This window comes from Pteropus medius, unplaced genomic scaffold, assembly GCF_902729225.1.
Source record: "Pteropus medius unplaced genomic scaffold, Ma_sr-lr_union100, whole genome shotgun sequence".
NCBI lineage: Eukaryota > Metazoa > Chordata > Mammalia > Chiroptera > Pteropodidae > Pteropus > Pteropus medius.
Window position 1 is genome coordinate 597,870 of NW_024349225.1, and position 6,747 is coordinate 604,616.

General features: G+C 49.8%; 1 pseudogene; it reads right to left on the minus strand.

Moving 5' to 3' along the window:
* Nucleotides 1-1,664: 1,664 nt before the first annotated feature.
* Nucleotides 1,665-1,783, minus strand: LOC120617780 (uncharacterized; annotated as a pseudogene).
* Nucleotides 1,784-6,747: the final 4,964 nt, after the last annotated feature.

Sequence of the window (6,747 nt, forward strand, 5' to 3'; positions counted from 1 at the left end):
ACCCGCTCTCCTCGTCTTCCTGGTCAGTGATGACGCTCCAGCGGTTGCTCAGGTCTAATATCCAGAGTCGTCTTCGTCTCCTCTTTTTTCTCTCACCCCCCTAAATCCAATCATGGGGCGACCCGACGGCTCCTCCCTCAACTATATCCAGAACCCAGCTCCCCTTCATCTCCACTGCATCTACCTCGCCCCGGGCCCCGCGGTCCTCCCTTGCATATCCCCCCAGTCTCCAAATCCGTTTTCTTCCTCCACGCGCAGAAGCCAGATCATGTCACATCTCCGCTCAGAAATGGCCTTCATTCTCCCGCTCCTAGGTCCGCCCCCGGCCCACGTCCTCATCTCTTCCTCCTCCCCCCACCTCCCTGTCTCCCCTCCTCCAGCCCCTGCTCTGCTACTATTCACCCTCCAGCCTCAGAGCTTTGACCGGGTCGTTCCCTGTGCCTGGAACGCTCTTCCCCTGGCATTGCACAGATAATTCCTTCCCTGACGGCCAGAATCACCCCCAGCCCTAGCCGCACATGCACTCCTGGTCCCCCTTTTTTTTTGCTCCACTTTGTTTTTATTTCACAGCCTTTATTGTCTAATTTACTTATTTCTTACGGTTGTTAGGTACGGTCCCTCCAGCCCCCATGAGAAGCAACCTGAGGGCAGGGGTCTCTGTCTTCTTGGTTCACTTCTATATCCCAAGCACCTGTGATAGTACCTAGTGCAGAGAAGATGCTCAATAGCCCTCGAATGGCAAAATAAACAGATTACTGCTTTCTCCTCTTTCACTTCTCCGTGTGCTGGAACTTTACGAGGCTCTATCTTGGGAGTCGGCCAGATAAACATGCTATATTTTTTTAGCCCAGTGACTTAGGATCAAGGAAGGGAAGGCCTTAGAAAGCCAGGGAGCTGCTGGGACAAGTTTGGTTGGTCCAGCTAAAAAAACAACCACTCAGGTCAGACTGAGCTGTGATGGGCCCAGCGGTGACCTCTGCACACGGCCCCTCCCTCATTGCCCTCCTTGTTCCAAACCCCAGGGACCCAGCTGAGCTTGTCACCAGCCTGCCCATGTCACCTCGCCTGCAGTGTGCCCCACCTACTGCCTCAACCTGTTTCCTCTCATACACTCCTCCCTGCAGCTTCTCCAAACACGTCTCTCCTGAGTTCCACGCGCACACACAGTTCAGAGGATGTCTGCTTTGATCTGGACGCTCCCAGTACGGGAAACAGGCAACTGAAATTCCGCCCTGCCCCCACACACGTACACCCCTACACCCCCAGAGGGTTTCTACCACAGGCACTGCTGTGGGGGAAGACTGATTCCATTCGAACCGTAGCTCCACTACCAACTAGCTCTGTGAGTGTAGACGAGCCCACTGTGCTCCTCGAACTTTAATTTCCCCATCTGTAAGGAGGGAAATGCTGCTGTGTTTTAAGGTTATTGTAAAGATTAAAGAGAGTATGTTCATAGAGAATTCAGCACTGTACCTGGCACCCAGTGGGTGCTCAATAATAGTTAACACTCTCTCAAACACCCACTTACTGAGCATCCACTGTGTACCAAGCACTATTATTATTTTTTATTTATTTATTTTTTGAGGTGAGACAACCTTTGGTTGACCTCACAGACTGCAAGGACCTTGTCAGCTTACAATCCCTTATTTAAAAAAATTTTTTTATGCCTACAGCACCTGTTCTTCCTAGACGGTCTCCTATTCAAATACTAACCAGGCCCAACCCTGCTTAGCTTCCGAGATCAGACGGGATAGGGCTTGCTCAGGGTAGCATGGCCGTAGACTTACCAAGCATTATTAAAGGTACAGGTGGCAAGCCAGCCTCATGGCTCCTCTTAATGGACAGCATCGAGATGAGGGGCTGCAGCCCAGAAGTTCTGCAGGAACTCTGATGTGGATGGCAAACAGACCAAAGAGATAGTGTGTGTGGCTTGAGGGGTGACCCCAGAAATTGCTCTAACTTCTTGCTGTCTGAGAAATGAGTGACATTTATTACGGAGAAATATCAAGTGGTGTTGAAAAAAGACAAGGTTATTCAGCAAACCCATGGCGAAAAAAAGGGTTTGGGGCAGGGGGTCAGGGAACTCTAGGGTCAAAACCCAGTTCCAAAGAAAAAAAGACTGGAGGAATGGGCGTTTCTCTGTGTAGGGCTTGCTTTCCCCACACCTTTCATCCACATTCTTTTGCCAATAATGTCACAATAGGCGCCACCTCTAAGTCTCCAATATCTCTGACATTAGTGCGGGAGGGCGGCTGGTCACTTAGGAGCAGCTGCATATTGAAGCCATTGTCTCAAGAGGCGCCTTTGCGTTGCGTCTGTGCCTATTGGCACCACACCCCATTCTTCTGTTTCACTATTAAAACATCTGACTTCCCAGCCAGCCGGGCGAGGTGAGTTCCTTCTGGAGAAGGGTGACACTTCTGAACGTCTGTGAAACAAAAACAGGAAAAACTGAGCAGTGTCTGCTGCTGCTGTGAACCTCTAGGCGAAGTTAGGGAGGCCAAGCGTGTCTTCGCCAACCCTGCCTGGCTGTCAAAGCTCTGCTCACTCTCCCTATCCCAAGGCTCCGCATTTAAATCACATGTCTAAATATTCGCAGTTTTGCCTCAAATAGACTGGAATCATGAAGCTCATGATGTTTCCCAAGGATGACCAAAATTTCTTAATCCCCTTCTTTCCTATAATATCGTGCATGGCAACTGATTTTGGGAAACTGATTTTGTGCATTTTTAAATTGCACAAGTGTTTTCAAAAACATGGCTCTAGGGTACGTCAAGGAACATCTAAACAAAAGTGTTGACTGTAGCACAATGTTATACCAAAGTGTGTTTGTATGTGTGTGTGTGTGTGTGTGTGTGTGTGTTAATCTCAGCTTTTTTTACTTACCTTGGCACCCAGCACAAGGCTTGGCCCCCCGAACCTCTCCTGTAACCCATTTGATCTTCCTTCAGTAAGAATCCAAGCACCTTCCATGGCAGGCATCTCTCTAGAGCCTGGGGACACAGCAAACAAAACAAATGAGACCTAATCTGGCATATGGGAGGGCCAATTGGTTACATATCTCAGATTGTTTTAAACATTTAGAAGAAAAATAAAGCAAAGTAAGGGCAGAGTGACCTGCCCTTTCAGCTGCTGTGTAGATCATCTCAATGCCAGGCCTGCTGTAGGGAGTCTAGTTGCCTTGTCTTACCCCATCATCTCCTACAGAAACCCCGACCAAGGGGTGAGTGAGCCCCACTCACATTCCGCAATCATTACGAGTGTGACAGGACTTCAAGGATACTTTTCTATTCCTTCCACAATTACTTATTGAGCCGACTATGCACCAGGCACCGGGGATGAAGCGGTTGGCCTGCACAGCCTTGGTAATATTGAAGAGTTTTACATAAACGAACATCCTTAGTTCTGGACCTTTCTTGAAAAATTCGAAGCTCTGGCAATACTGAGCATGCTTTCCCTCAGGAAAACAATTAGCTGGTGCCAAGGGGTAGGTGGCTGCGGACTTGGGAGAGTGTGAACAATCTCTGGCTCACTAGCCCTGTTGTCTCTCACGCTGGTCAGCTTCATTTCTCTGCCTGGTGTGAGGGTCATTTATTTGAGTTTGCAAACCCTGACTCACGTTGTCACCATAGCGAATACATGCAAACTGAGATAAGAGTGCTGAAAAAAAACCAAAAACATATCATGAAGGAGTCTGACTTAGAAGACTAACATCACGTTTTTGAAATTCCTCCCACAGGGAAGTAGAGTCTATGTGCCTCTCCTCGAATCTGGGTGGCTCGTGCCTGCTTCAGCCAACAGAGTCCAGTGGAAGTATCGATAGGCGACTTCAGAGGTTAGATTATAAGGGCCGGGTGCTTTGTTCCCTGGAACACTCACTTCTGGAGCCCTGAGCTACCACGTTCGGAGTCCGATGGCCTTGGCACCGCCCTGCCATCAGGCACGCTAGTCGACAGGCGCAGCTGAGCCCAGCCTTTGAACTGCCCCGGTCCAGGCAGCAAACATGCGAGTGTTGACGTAAGAACGTCCAAACCCGTAAGGATTTCTTACAGGAGTTTATGTGAGCCAAGCTGACCACATGCCAGGAGGCAAGATCTCAAATATTCTGGAGATGACAGTTTTGCAGTTTCTTTTATACATTTGGAATTTAAAAAGGGAACGTAACGGAGATGGGAAAAAGCAAGGTACAGGGTAGTTGCAAGATTATGTGTTCCCATCCTCTCTTGACCCCATCAGCCCTTTCCTCTCCCCTCTCCACGAAACACACCTCGAGATGACCTATTACTTGCCAAACAATTGATTCTCAGCTCCCATGTCACTGGGCCCCTTGGGACTCTCTAACCTAGTTGATCATTCATTCCTTGAAGCGCTTTCATCCCCCGGCTTCCGGGCCCCCACCCACTCCTGGTTTTCCTTCCCCCGCACTGGGTGCTCCTTCTCTGTGTCATTTGCTGGCTCTTTCTCATCTTCCTGACCTCCAAGTATTGAAGGGCTCTGTCCTTGAACTTCTCTCTTCTGTCTCCTCGAGAACCCACTGAGGCTGGCGGTCATGAATTTAAATAAGGCCAATCCTCAACCAGGCTCGTGGCTTTAAATACCTCCTACAGCTGAGGACTCCTAAATTCATGTTTCCAGCCAGATCCAGACTCAAACACCCAAATGTCTGTTTGACACCTTCCCTGGAATGTTTAAGAGTCATCTCAAACTTATCAGGTCCAACACCGAGTTCTTGATCTTGCCCCCAGAACCCGCTTCTCCTGTAGTCTCCCGTCTCTGTAGGCGGCAGGTCCTTCCTTCTAGTTGTTTGGACCAAGAGCTTGGAGTCAACTCTGACTCCTCAATTTCTCTCATACCCACATCCAACCTGCCAGGCAGTCCTGACGACTTTGCCAAGTGCATCTGGAACCCGGCCACCGTTTGCCACCTTCACCATTGGGATTGGGTCCGAGCCACCATCATCCTCTCTGGGATCATTAACCAGTCACCCTAATCCTACCCCTGCCCTCCTTCATTCCGTTCTCAACAAAGCAGTCAGGAGATCCATTTAAAACAAGTCAGACCATATCATTTCTTATCTCACTCAGAATGAAAGCTGAAGTGCAAACATCTTGGTACTTATTTGATCCCATCTTCCAACCCCCATTCTGTTGCGGCCACACTGGCCTCCTTGTTGTTCTTAAGCATAGAAAGCACGTTCCTGTCCCAAGACCTTTGCACTTGCCAGTCTCTCTGTAGTGCCCTTCTCCAGACGTCTGACTTGCCCCTTCTCTTCTTTTAGGCCTTTCCTCAAATGGCACATTGTGAGGCTATCGTTGATTTTCCTTATAAAACAGGACCCCCTTCCCCCTTTCCCTGTGTGTTTTTCTCCTTAACATTTATTGCCAGCCAATTTGCTATACATTTTACTTCTCTCCCCCTACTCTAGTGTAAACATCACGAGGGCACGGACTTTCCTTGGTTCGTGGGAGCATCTGAGATGCCTAAACCAGGGCCCAGCACGTGGCAGGCATTCAGCGCTATGTGTTGCATTAATTTAATGACTAGGTGAGGAGGTCATGGGTGTTTGATGGGGAAAGAGGTGGGCAAGAGCCAGACCAGCGGGTTTTTAGGTCTTGCTAAAGGTCTAGACGAAGGCTGGCATGGTCGTGATTGTGACTCAAAAAGCTCCCTGAGCTCTTCTAGAAAGGTAATTCTTGCCTTTGCAGGGTTGAGTGTGGGGAGGTTGGAAGGTTTGTTTTCTAGAGAGGCCTCTTCCAGTTCTAAGGGGGTGGGGCTCTGGGACTAAGGAGGGCCCTGCATTTTGATAAGACAACACCACACGAGGCTGTAATTATGGGTAATCAGTCCTGTGCTTCTGAGTCAGCTGTTCAATCAAACCCTTTCCAGTGATAGGTCACAGCACTGCCTCCTCCTTCCAAACGTCACCTGCTGAGGCCTCACTGCTCCAGGGAGCATCAGAACAGGAGGTGGCATACTCCCGCCTCCCTGTCACCGGGTCTCACCCCTTCTTTTCCTCCTGCACTCCTCAACCTGAAGGGATTTCAGTGGAGATCAAGTCCAAGGGGCAAGGGCCCAGCTGAGCTTCTCAGTCCCCCAGACAGTAGGTGAGGAGCCGGCTAGGCACAGGAAGGCATTGGGGGCGAGTGGTGAGCAGACACCACCTCCAGGCCCTCTCAGGATGGAGCTCCCCGCAGCCATGATGCTCGGCCCTGGGGCAACCCTTAGTCAAAAGGTCCCTCTTACCAACCCTCCAGCTGTCCGAACAACTAAACTATTTATTCAGAGTCTCCTTGGCCTACTGGGCTCCTCAAACTAAATTTGCCTTCTGCACATTCCTTGAGGGTTTTAATAACCTACCAAGAAGAACAAAAAGTTCATTTCTACTAACCTAATAAGTCAAGCCAAGGTGGAAATACCTTTCAAGGGCCCCTCCCTTCCCAACTCAGCTGGACTTCCATTGCAGAGGGAAGCAAAATTAACTTTGACTTTGCTGCATGGAAGCACCTAATCATTTAGCTTTGCCAAGGAAGGGGGAAGGGAAATCATAGCTAGCAAGGCAGAATGTTCCAGCCCCAGGCGCTAAGGAGTTCAGGATTCCTTCCTACCTTCTCACATGCTGTCTTGCAGGATTCTCGCTAGCTGCTGACCTCCAAGGCCCTGCTCCTGTGGCCTTGCCAGACACACACCCCCTCACGAGAGTGCAGGGCCTCATGGAGAGTGTCAGGCTGAGCCAGGGGCAGCCAGGTT